The following is a 12,523-nucleotide window of genomic DNA, read 5'->3' on the forward strand; positions in this document are numbered from 1 at the left end:
AAGGCATGTTCAGGCCAAGTACCTGCACCCCAGGAGGGGGTAATTTGTAATGTGATGCCAAAGAACAGAGGGGCTTTGGTTTCAAAGCAAATGTTTGGGGAAGGTGTACAATTTGTCTTTAGATTGGAGGTCAAATTCCCATTCATTCTCAGGAAAGTGCCAGAGAAATAATCTTAACATGTTAATCTAAGCCATCCGACGAAGAGGCCACTAATTGCAAGGGACAGTGAGAAAAGACAGACTTGGCCTTGGGTTCTGGAGAAACCCTACTAGCTGTGTCACCAGAGGCAGAGATGGACCCTTCTCGAGTCTCAGTTTCTGCCCCTGTAAAGTGGGGTTAACCCCCACAGGGTGGTGGTGACGGTTGTGTGTGGCCTGGCACCCAGTGGATGAGTCAGCTGCCTCCCTGGCTTCTGGCTCCTGCTCCAGAGACTCACCCTGTTTCTACCCTGGAGGGAGAGCTCCCTGAAAGTATCCAGGTGTGCCAAAGTATCAGAGAAGACTTTAGACTTTACTGAACATTTGATGGCAGAGGCCAAGGAGGGGTTTTACATCACATTCTCCATAGCAACCCACTGACAACTCTCACTAGACAGTCCTATTCTCCCCCCGGCCTCTGGGCCCCACACACAACGCCTACCCCCACGGGTTCCCCTCTCCTCCCTGTCTCCCTCCAGAAAGGTCTTTTGTTACTGGAACCTGCCCATGAGCGTTTCACCCAACTGCCTCCTCCCTTCTCACCTCCCCATTGCCAGAGACCACTCAAGACAGCTTCCAGACACGTTCAGTGCCCTCCCCAGGGGGAGTTCTCTTCCCTCCCCAGCCGTGGCACCGTGCTGACCTTTCCGGGAACAGGTGTATATCAAGGGAAGGTCGTACTTGCTGGGTTGGAGCTCAACCAGAAGTTGTTCACCGTTTTAGGAAATTACATCAGCAGCAGTGCTGCTCAGGGGACCTGACTTGCCAACCCACATACCTGTACTAGTCTGCAAGGTGGACTTATGTGTATTCCAGTATATGACACTTACAGGTACAAGCATTTGGCCGCTTGTCTGTCTTCATGTGCTCCTCCCAAGCATTTGCATGTTGAAACACATGGATTCTACTACTTCTCCTTTATGTCGCCGTTGGGGCATTATATAGAATTTTTTCAAGTTGGGTGTTAAGCAGGGTATATTGTTTACGGATTTTATTTTAGAATAATATTAAAGGGAACCATCCAAAATAATTTACATAAAGGGACATCGAGTAGGATAGGGTTGAAACCCCTGCCTCAGAAGGTGAGTCAGCCAGATGTCAGAGCGATGCTGGCTTTGGAAGAAAGGTTTAAGCCCGGTTCCCTCAGATCTGCTGTGTCTTTCATGTTTTCTGGCTGCCGAGACAGTAGGCCCATAGATGCAAAAGCTCTGATACACACATTTTCCTGGCTGCCCCTATGGTGAGAAGAAAGACACCTAAAATATGCTCGCCTGAGTCTCTGGCGGAAGGAAAAAGGCCATGTGGGAGTCATGACTTTCTCCACCCATGTGGTATTCCAGAGATGGCAAATCAGCCTCCAGGAATTCTAGTCATGACCTGTTGAGATGAGCGATGCAGTGACAGTCCTGTTTGTAGAACTGGACCTCGGTCCATTTCTGTGCGTTCTCAGAAGCCCGATCATCCTAACAGTAACAACGGGTGCCGAGGGGCTGTGGCAGACGGCCTCGGGATCGAGTGAGCCGTCTTGCCACACTGCAGATTTCAGGCCGTGCCCTAGGCCAGGGCTCTTCCGAGTGGGTTAGGCCCCCTGGAGGGTCATGAAATCCATTTCTGGGGTCATGACCAGCTTTTTAACAAAAATGAAATACAAGAGGATAGAATAGGAAAAAACTACCTGAGTGCATCACCCCTTGTATTTCAGTTATGTATGCGTGTTCCACGTCATGATTTCTTTTTATGGGTTATGGTTGAAAGATTTGAAAGCCACTATGCCCCAATACCTGGAATTGGAATCTCTGCGACTTCACTGGCGTGTGTGTGAAATCCAGGTCCCCTGGGATTCGTAGGGCTGAGGTTTGAGAGCCCTTGCTATGAGCCTGTCAGGAGGTGCACTCGTTTGTCAGATCTGTCTCACTTGAGGGGTGACAGGAGGGTCGGGAAGGGAGGTGAAGGGGAGGCCCGGCCAGGTGGGGACCACTGGCAGTCTGAGGAGGAAGACGGGAGGGCATGCGAGTCAGTACCCATACCCGTCACAGGTTTGCTCGGGGCCAGGATATAGGGTTAGATTCCTGGAGAACTTCAGTTTTTCCGTTATTCTAGCAGGAAATGTAGGTTTCTGTTTCTAATCATTTAGTTATTCTAATATGATCACGATGGCCTAGGTTTATTTCTCTGAGCTCACCCACAGCAATAAGTCAGATCAATGTTTCTCACATGTTGGCACATATCAGAATCACTTGCAGAGCTTTTTAAAATCCAGGTCAGCAGGCCCCGCCCCCCTGGTTCGGGAGATCTGGGGTCAGGCCTAAGTATTGGCATTTCTAGTACGTTCCCAGATGACGCCGATGCCACTAGTCTGGGGACCACACTTAGAAAACCACCAGGTTAGATCAGCAGAAAGGACTGTACCCCGCATGGGTCCTGACACACAGCAGGAGTGCAGCGAATGCTTTCTGATTAAACTGAACTGAATTCTCCGCCGCAGAAATTTCTTTGCTAAGGTACAGTTGGTTCGCTATTTTGAGCAGTGCAAGAAGTGGTTGGTTGACACTGAACTGTATGCTTTATTTAAATGGGCGAATTGTGTGGTGCGCGAATTCTATCTCAATAAAGCTCACCCAATAAAATTATATCTCAATTATATTGAGATATATTTATCTCAATAATTATCAAGGAGAAAAGGAGGGTGAGAAGCAGGAAGGGGGATGGGAAGGGGAAAAGGAAGTGGTTGGTTTTTCAAAACCACACATCAAAAGTGTCTGTTACGCCTTAGATTGTCGTATAGAGAGGACCCGTGTCAAAGGAGACTAAGAAAGGTCTTCCTTCCAGCTGAACTCTGAGCCCCGTCTCAGCTCTGCCACTCTCTGAAATTCCTTCCTGGGACTCAGGGCCAGAGAAAGTATGTCTCTCCTGAAGGACTAGTCTGTTTTCCAAACAGTAAATGATGCTCAAATGCCTGTGCATTTCACCTGCAAAAATCCATCCCGGTGCACCCATAACTTTCCTTCCCAACCTCTCTTTCTGATTTTCCCACTATTTATATTTATCCATCTGTACATTTTTTGGAGCAAGTAGAAGCCCTGGACACCCCAGGAGGTGTGGGATCGGGCTGAGGTTGTGGGATTGGAAACTGGTGCCCACCAGCCAAAATGAAGAGACCAGGAGCAGCGATGGGTAGTGTAGTTTTATACTTAATAATATCAGCTTTGAGATCAAACACCTGGCATGCCTTCTGGCTGTCACCTACCAGCTATCTGAACATAGGCTAGCGTAGAACATTCCTGAGCCTTAGTTTCCCCTTGTCTAGGATGGTTAATAGTGCCTACCTGATAGAGTTGTCATGGTAATGAGATGAGACAATGTGGATAAATAACAGCATTTAACACAGGGGCTAGGCGCACAGGTAAGCACTCGACAGAAATCCTGACGATGACAGTGATAATAAAGGTGAGGGTCCATCTCATCTTAACTTTTGGCTAGAAACACCTGATTATCAAAGCAGGACAGAGGCTGCCTCTTTTGACCGCTATGTGCCCTCCCTCCTGCAAATGGATTGGCAGTGCCTTAGAATACACTGTCTGAGACTTGCAAGTAAATGAATCAATCTAGAAACAAATGCGCTGCGACACTCGAACAACCAGAAGCCCAGCGGAGCTGAGACATGACAAGACCCAGGACACTTACGTCTCTCAGAAGCCAGAGGGCAGCCTCACCTGCCGTGGCCTCTGCATTGTTAACAACAGCCCCGGGGGCCAGAGAACCAGCAGTGACACAGGGAGGATGCTAACTGTCTGGTTTGTGACTTGCTCCTATTTCCCTTCCCCTTTCTCCCCTTGGGGGACCATCCATGGGGCCCTCTCCACATGCTCTGGGTCCTGCCAGGGCGTGGAACACACAGAGCTCCTGTATTTCTGGTGCCCCTCAGCGGGTGTCTCTGTAAGGCTCCATGGCAGCGGAGATTGAAACTCCGGGATTCTACTTGGGAATTAATTTGATTACACACAGCAGTGGAGCAAAAATTCCTGAACGAATAGAACTGGATTTGAGTCCAGTCTTCACCACTTACCTGGTTGGCTGTGTAACCTTGGACCAGAACATCTTCTGAAACTTGACTTCCCTCTTCTTGAAATGAGGGTGCTAGACCATGAGCTGCTTCCCTCACAGGGAAGTCAAATCACATCAGGCGATGGAGGAGGAAGGCGTGTGGACTCAGCAGGCACCTCTGGCTCTGCCCCCGGCGTGAGGGGTGCACTGGCGAGCAGACGGTTCACAGAGCTCGTCTGCCTGGAGCTAGAGCTGGAGGGAGACAGTAAGCAATTCCACAGATAAGGAAGGGTGTCCTGAACTCAGTATGTGAAGGACACGTTCCAGAGCTCTGTGCCCATCTGCCCTAGAGACCTGCTGTGGTCTGGGAGGGTAGGAAAGGCTTCAGTGAGAAGTTCAAGTTTGAGCCGAGCTCTGAGGGGTGAACAGGAGTTAACTAAGGGGAATGTATGTATGGAGGGGCGTGAGATCTCTGCAGTCCTGACAGAAGGGGACATCATGGGCCTGTGGACACCGGGGAGAAGATTGGGGGATGGATTAGAAGGAAGGGAGGGGCAACATCAGGCTGCAGAGGGGGTGGGCACCAACCATGCACCGTCTTATCATCCCTGGTAAGGATTTTGGACCTCCTTCCAAGAGCCGTGGGAAGCCATTGAAGGGTGACAAGATGCAGTTTGCTGCTCTTTTCAGAGACCACCTGAACTGCTGCGTGGACGCTGAGCTGAAGGGGGACAGAGTGGAAGCAAGGACAGTGTGGTTACTGCAGTTGGCCATAGACGACAGTGATCCAGACAAGGGACAGCAGTAGCCTGGACCAGGGCCATGTTCTTGCTGTATCACTCGTACAGTGCCAATATGTGAGAACCTCCCCCTTCGGTCGTAGTGTCCTAGGGCTGCTGTAACAAGATACCACAAACTGGGTGGCTTAAAACAGCAGCAGTTGATTCTCTCACAATTCTGGAGGCTAGAATCCAAAATCAAGGTGTCAACAGGGCCATCTCTTGAAAGCTGTAGGGCAGGAGCCTTCCCTGCCTCTTCCTAGCTTCTGGTGTTCCTGGCAATCCTTGGCATTTCTTGGCATCTGGACACAACATTCTCGTCTCTACCTTATCATCACATGGCGTTCTCCTGTGTGTCCAGATTTCCCTCGTATAAGGACACCAGTCACTGGATTAGGGCCCACCCTAAACCAGGATGACCTCAACTTGATTCCGTCTGCAAAGAGCCTATTTCCAAATAAGGTCACTTTCACACGTCCGAGGGGTTAGGTCCTGAGGGACACAATTCAACCCATACCAGTTCTTGGCGTGCAGCTCCTCCCTGTGCCACAACTCCCCAGGTAGAACCATCTTCAGGGTCGTAAGTGCCTCAGACCAGACAGGAGGGGACAGGAGCAAGGGAAGCCCGTGTGAGTATGAGAGAGAGAGAGAGAGAGAGAGAGAGAGAGAGAGAGAGAGAGAGAGAGAGAGAGAGAGTCTGTGTGTTTTCTGCCGGGATATACAGCGAGGACGTGGGAAGCACAGGCCCTGAGTTCTGGCCCTCACTCTGTCCTCACCAGCTGACAGACTTGGGGCAAAGCTTTCCCTTCCCTGGGCCTCAGTTTCCTCTTTGGTGACACAAGAATTGACGAGACCTGCCCCACCCTCCTTGTAGTGTTTTTCCGGGAAATCCAGTGAGATAACCAACACATATTCCTGGGTGTGCCCCACACTGAGGTAACTCGCGGGGCGTGTTCTTGGGAGAGGGACAAGTGCCAGTCCAGTGGAATTGTAAGGTCCTTCCACGTCAGTCGCCCTGGCTCTTGTCTTCCAAACAGCCCAGTGGTTATGAGCGCAGACTCTGTGAGCTCCTGTGTCATCCAGTGAGCAGGGGCACGGATGAAACAAGGGTGACCAGGCGTTGACAGTTCCCGAAGCTGAGTGATGGGTAGATGGGCGTTCATTATTCTGTCCTACATTTTTCATATGTTTGAAGTGATGCTCCCTCATTTAAAAAGTTTACCAGAGAAGACTACAGGCTCTGGAGCCCGACAGCCTGGGTTTAAATCCAACACCTGCCACCTGCTCAAGCTGTTTGGCCCTGGGGAGAGTTCCTGAACCTCTCTGTGCCCCAGTTTCCTCCTCAGTAAAACAGGGACATTGATCATGACCTGCCTGGCGGAGTGTTTGTGAAGATTAGATGAGTCAGTGCGGGTACGGTCTTAGGGTGAGTTCTTGGTATGGTGAGTACTGAACGTGTGGTAACCGCTATTTATACAAACCCGGCACCAAAGAACAAGGTGTTGCTGAACCGAAATCATCACTGTCGGCTTCATGGAGTCACAGAGTCAGCCGTGACGTCCTCTGAGTCGTACCTGCTACTTGGAGGGTGTCTTCGTTTGGGTTTCATGAAGCAGCCCTGAGATAGGATTTGAGTGGAAGTAGTTCTTTGGGGGGGGGGGGGGGAAATGCCAGCAAGAGAGTGTGGAAGTGAGAACGGGAAGGGGAGGCAGCCAGTAAGGATGCCTGTGCCAGGCACCCCGGTGGCAGCTCCATGTGACTCCCTAGGAGCTGTGGGAGCCAGCCCAGGGCACGTGCCCAGGGTTAGCCCACCAGAGGGGTGAGGAGCCGGGGAGGTTACCCACCTACTGCAGTCGTTGTTTGAAGGCAGAGGCAGGCAGAGAACAAATGCCAAGGAGAGGTTGGTGGGGCGCCCAGAACCCACCTGTGAGCTCTCTGATAAGTGCTACTTCGAGCCTCACAGTGACGGGGGCTCAGCTTCAGAATCAGCTCCCCCCTATTTGGATGGCTCTGGCTCATCCTGAAATTAGAGGTAGTGAGGGCAAAATCAGTTCTGTATTGCTTTTATAATCACAGCAGCCCCTAGAATAGAAATGAGGCTTATGTGGCATTCGGGTGGCAGACATCTATTCTTAGCCCTGGCACTTTCATGCTGAGCCAGGATATAGCCTCAGAATCTTTCCTAACACAGCTTTAGGTATCCATTACAAACCATGAGCATTGGCACTTCAGTGGAGCCTGTTTACCATCCCTGTCCTAGGGCTTGTGAAGCTGGGGGACATTCCAGGGTGGCCAACGCTGTGTCACAGACACTAGGCAAGATGTTTAACTTCTCCAGCCCTCCCCATCTCCCTCTGAGTAGAATGAAGGGACTGACTGAAGTGAGGCGGAGATGGGCGTGGTGCTGTAGGGACAGCCTGCTGGTTTACAGTCAGGTGGGGCTGAGTTTTAGACCTTAGCTTCATCGTTTGTAAACTGTGTTCCCTGGGCATGTTACATCACCCACTCTAAGCCTCATGGCATCTTCTTGTATAAAGCACCCCATTTGTAGTGTTGTTGTACGTGTCAGAGATTATGTGTATGAAGCAGGGAGCTCCATGTGTGAGCAGGGCCTCAGTAATTGTTCCCCGTAATTGTCATCAACATCATCATCATCATCTAACATCCCTTTCAGTTCTAAAATTCTGTGACTTTGTGAAATGTCCTCATCCAAGTGGCAAAATAAGGCAACAGTCTTGATTTTGTGTAAATGTACTTTCTAATAAGGACAGGAGGAGCATAATTGCCCCCTAAATAATGGCTGCGATTTTACCACAAGCTGTCAAAAGGCCTTAATTGGTTGATCTGTAATGATGCAGCCATCTGCCTTGGGGTGATTTAGCGATGGGGCTCAGCCCGAGCGGGGCCCTCCATGATTAGAGCTGGACAGGGTCATATTTCTCCTTCTGATGGGAGTAGTGGTGTGTAGTATAGGAGATTAGCTCATCCTCGAGTTAATGACCTACTAGTTGAACCCGGCCAAGAGGAAGTGCGGATACAATGACTATGGATTTTTCTCTTTGTAAGATAGAGTTCCTGCCCAAACAGCAGCACATCTGGAGCGCGATCATGCCTCTTGCTCTCCTGTCTCGATGCCCAAGAAAGCCTCTTTTGGAAAGATTTAGTCCCTCAATTAGGGTAAATTGATTTCTGTTTTCTACAGAGTCACTGTTCCAAAGATAAGTGGGAAAGGGCGGGAGAAGCCATATTAATCTTTGAGAGGGAGCAAGAAGGCAAGCGGGGGTATTTTTCAGTTTTCCAGCCGCGGGTTGTGTATGTGTAGATCATCTTTTCTCTTTATATCTTTTAACGGCTCCGACCGACAAAATGCTAGGCAACATCACACAAAACACACCTCATCTCGTACAGGTTTCTGGAGACGTAAATCAAGTGACGGGAGCAGTGTTTCCCTAAGTGTGTCAGCACAGAAGTGATTTTAAGTGGTACCTGAGACAATCTCGGGTGGTTTGGAGACTTTGCATTAGGTAACATGGGCGCACGTGGAGAGAACATTTTCTCTTTTCAACTTTTTTGTTTCTTCTGATTACCTCAGATGGAAAGTCGTGGTTGGTGCTCATAGCTCCCTCCTTGACAAAGAGAGGGCAGACCTTAAGCTCCCCAGACATGGGGAGGCAAGGGGATCTGGCTAAAATCTAATAACATCGTCTGATTTTCATTTGTTTGGAGTTTTTATTAGCTCCCTCACAAATGGTACTGATTTTCCATTTGTGGTGTTTAACATTTCCTTTTAAAATAAATTTAATTAAATAAAAAAAATTTAATTAAAAAAAGTGAGTGGATTTTAAAAAAACCTAAGTAAATTGTCTTAGGGTAGGTAGAGGAGGCAAAAATCGTGCCAATAGTATATGATTGTCAGAGCTGGGAAGACATGACTAGAAGGGGAAAACATGTTTCTACAGAGAGCCCAGCTGTGTACCGGCCTGTGTGACCTTTGGCAAGTTTCTTAGCTTCTCTGAGCATCAGTTTTGTCATCTGTCAAAGGCAGAGAAACTGCAGATTACGATTTTATGAACCAAGAGGGATAAAATATGTGAATCTGCCTTGCAAATCATAATCTGCCTTACCAGCGAAAGTGATTCATTTCTATAGAGGGTGAATGAAAAGGTTTAGTAGGTTCTGCACCAAGCAGCCAGAGGACCCTGGCTCGAAACACAGCTCTACTGTTAACTGTGTGCCAGAGTGGGGGCCCTTCCCTTTTCTGGACCTCAGCTTTCTGTCTATAAAATGAAGAGATGAAACTACCCCAGTAGGTTACAGGCCTGGCTGTGTGTCACAATCCCCTGTTGGTCAAGTAAAACCAAAGATGCTGGGTGCTACCCTCGGTCTATTAAGTTGGGCAAAAGTAGTTGCAGTTTTTGCAATTCTTCTTAACCTTTTAAACCGCAGTTACTTTTGCACCAACCTAATACCAAATCACAGTCGCCTGAGGTGATGCCCAGGCAGTCAGCTCACCAGGTGGTTTGGATACACCCCCTGAGTTAGGAGGCCCTTCCTGCTCCAACTCCTGGTGGAGTGAATTCAGAGCAGGATTCGGGCTTGGGTCACGGAAGGTGATCACCCAGGGGCTGCCAAGGGCAGAGAGCCCGGCAGGTGCAGTCATGTGCTACCCGGGCTTCTGCGAGGCCTGGGTCCAGGGCTGTTGAACACCTGCTGGTCCAAACCCTGATTCAGAGACAGCACCGAGGCCCAGAAGAAATAAGTGGTGGGCTCACTGTGCCAGAGATAGGAACACAGCCCCATTCTCCTTATTGCCAGTCAGTGACACTTTCACTACACTCCAGCTTCCCCAGCTGAGAGAATGAATGTCTGTTTTGACTAGTGTTTTTTAAATTAAGGTAAAAATCACAGTGGAAAAAAATGCACAGGTATCTTAAGTATACAATTCCATGAGGTTTAATAAATGTTAAACACAAATGTTATAATACACCTGGGAAACCAGAACCCCAGCATAAATGTGTTCCTTTTATTGCTGAGAAGGAATCTCTTGTGTGACTCTGCCACAGTTTATCCATTTAGTTGTCGATGGACATTTAGGTTGTTTCTATTTGGGGGTTATTATGAATAAAATTACTATGGAACATTCTCATTCTTTTTGTGGGTGTACAAGGTGTGATCAAAAAACACAGTGAAGGGCGGCCAGATGGCTCAATTGGTTAGAGTGTGAGCTCTGAACGACAGAGTTGCCGGTTCAATTCCCACATGGGCCAGTGAGCTGCACCCTGCACAACTAGATTGAAGACAACGAGCCGCCCCTGAGCTGCCGGAGGGGCGGCCGTATGGCTTAGGTGGTTAGAGCGCGAGCTCTTAACAGCAATGTTGCTGGTTCAATTCCTGCATGGGATGGTGGGCTGCACCCCCTGTAACTAAAGATTGAAAACAGCTACTGGACTTGGAGCTGAGCTGCGCCGTCCACAACTAGATCGAAGGTCAACAACTTGGAGCTGATGGGCCCTGGAGAAGCACACTGTTCCCCAATATTCCCCAATAAAATTTTTAAAAAATACAGTGAATGTTTAAATTTAAAAATATGTGTTACAGTAAAAGACACCCCCCCCAATATACTCCCCCTCGCTTTGAACACACTTATCACATTGTTCTTGCCACTTTCTGAAGCAGTTCTGGAAGTCCTCTTTTGTGAGTATCTTTAGTTGCACTGTCATGGCTGCCTCAATGTCCTGAATCATTTTGACTTTGGGGAAGAACCAGACGTCGCATGGTGCCAGATCCAGTGAATAAAGTGGACGAGGACACACTGTCATTTTTTTTTTTTGACAGAAATTGCCATACCAGAAGCAATGTGTGAAATGCTTACTGGCCATTTGTATATCTTCTTTGGAGAAGTACCTGTTTATAGTCTTTACCCATTTTTTAAAATTGAGGTACAATTCACACAAAATTAACCATGCTCAAGTATACAAGTAACACAGTGTTGTGCAACCATTACCTCTATCTGGTTTCAAAATATTTTTATCACCCCAAAAGAAAACCCCATACCCATTAAGTAGTCATTCCCTACCCAATCCCCTGGCAACCACTTTCTGTCTCTATGGATCACCTATTTTGGAATTTCATACAAATGAAATCATACAATATGTGACCTTTTGTGTCTGGCTTCTTTTACTTAGTATAATGTTTCAAAATTCATTCATGGTGTAGCATGTATCAGTTCTTCATCCCTTTTTATGGCTGAGTAATAGTCCATTGTATGAATATATTCCATATTTGTTTATACATTCATGAGATGTTAGAAACGGGTTATTTCCACCATTTGGCTATTGTGAATAGTGTTGCTCTCAATATTCACGTGTAAGTAATCAAAAGATTTTTTAGCTGCTCTGGATCCCCTCATCCCTTGCATTTCCATAAATTTTAGAATCAACTGTCAATTGTCAATTTCTGCAAAGAAGTCAGCTGTGATTTTAATCACGTTGAGTCTGGAGATCAACATGGGAGGTATTACCATCTTAACAATATTAAGTTATCCAATCCAAGAACATGGACTATTTGTCCATTTATTTTAGTCTTTAATTCCTTTCAACAATGTTTAGTAGTTTTCAAAGTATGCAATTTGCACTTCTTTTGTTAAATTGTAAGTGTTTGTTTTTTTACCATTTTAATTGCATTTTCCAATTGTTTTTTTATTTGCTAGTAAATAGAAATACAATTGATTTGAAAATGTTGACCTGTACTCTGAAACTATGTTAAGTTTACCTATTAGTTTCAGTTTTTTGTAGATTCTTAGGATTTTCTATGTAAACGGTCATGTCATCTATAATTAAAGACCTTACTACCTCTCTCTCTCCAATCTTTATGCCTTTTATTTCTTTGTCTTACCAGTTGCACTAGTTAGGAATTCTAGTATAATATTGAAAGGAAGTGATAAGAAAGCATACGGCCTTTCTCCTGATCATAGGAGTAAAACATTCAATATTTTATTATTAAGTATGATGTAAACTAATAGGGTTTTTTTGTAGCCATACTAGAGTTTTCATAAAGGACCCAAACCCTGATTAAAATTAAGAGACAGCAGCATTATAGTAGAAAGAGACCATCTTTAAAATTTGTTCAGAAGAACTTTTCCAGGCATGGAGCAGAAATGCAGCTGACATTAGAATAAGCCAAAAGAGGAATTTATTGTCACTTGTAATAAGAACATCTAGAAATCTATCTGCATCAGGCACAGGGGGAGCTGAAGAATCATTACATTCAGGGTAATGTCTCTCTCCATCTCTTGACTCTCTTTTTACGTATTAGCTTCAGTCTCAGCGGATCCCCCCACCACTTCTTCACTTCATTTTGCCAACAACGTCACCAGCAGCTCCAGACTTATGGCCAACCAGGTGACTAACTAGCAGAAAGAAAGGACCTTGTTTTTTCAATAGTTCTGAAAAAATTCTCAGAATTCATTATTTGGACAAATCAGGTCACGTGGCCATCCCCTG

At 47.0% G+C, this 12,523-nt stretch overlaps 1 protein-coding gene across 1 annotated transcript in view; it reads left to right on the plus strand.

Moving 5' to 3' along the window:
* Positions 1–12,523, plus strand: part of GALNT10 (polypeptide N-acetylgalactosaminyltransferase 10) — a 177,525-nt gene that overhangs the window by 129,147 nt on the left and 35,855 nt on the right. The gene's annotated exons all lie outside the window — the stretch shown is intronic.

This window comes from Rhinolophus sinicus, chromosome 5 (assembly GCF_057876585.1).
Source record: "Rhinolophus sinicus isolate RSI-liver-muscle chromosome 5, RSI-T2T, whole genome shotgun sequence".
Lineage (NCBI taxonomy): Eukaryota > Metazoa > Chordata > Mammalia > Chiroptera > Rhinolophidae > Rhinolophus > Rhinolophus sinicus.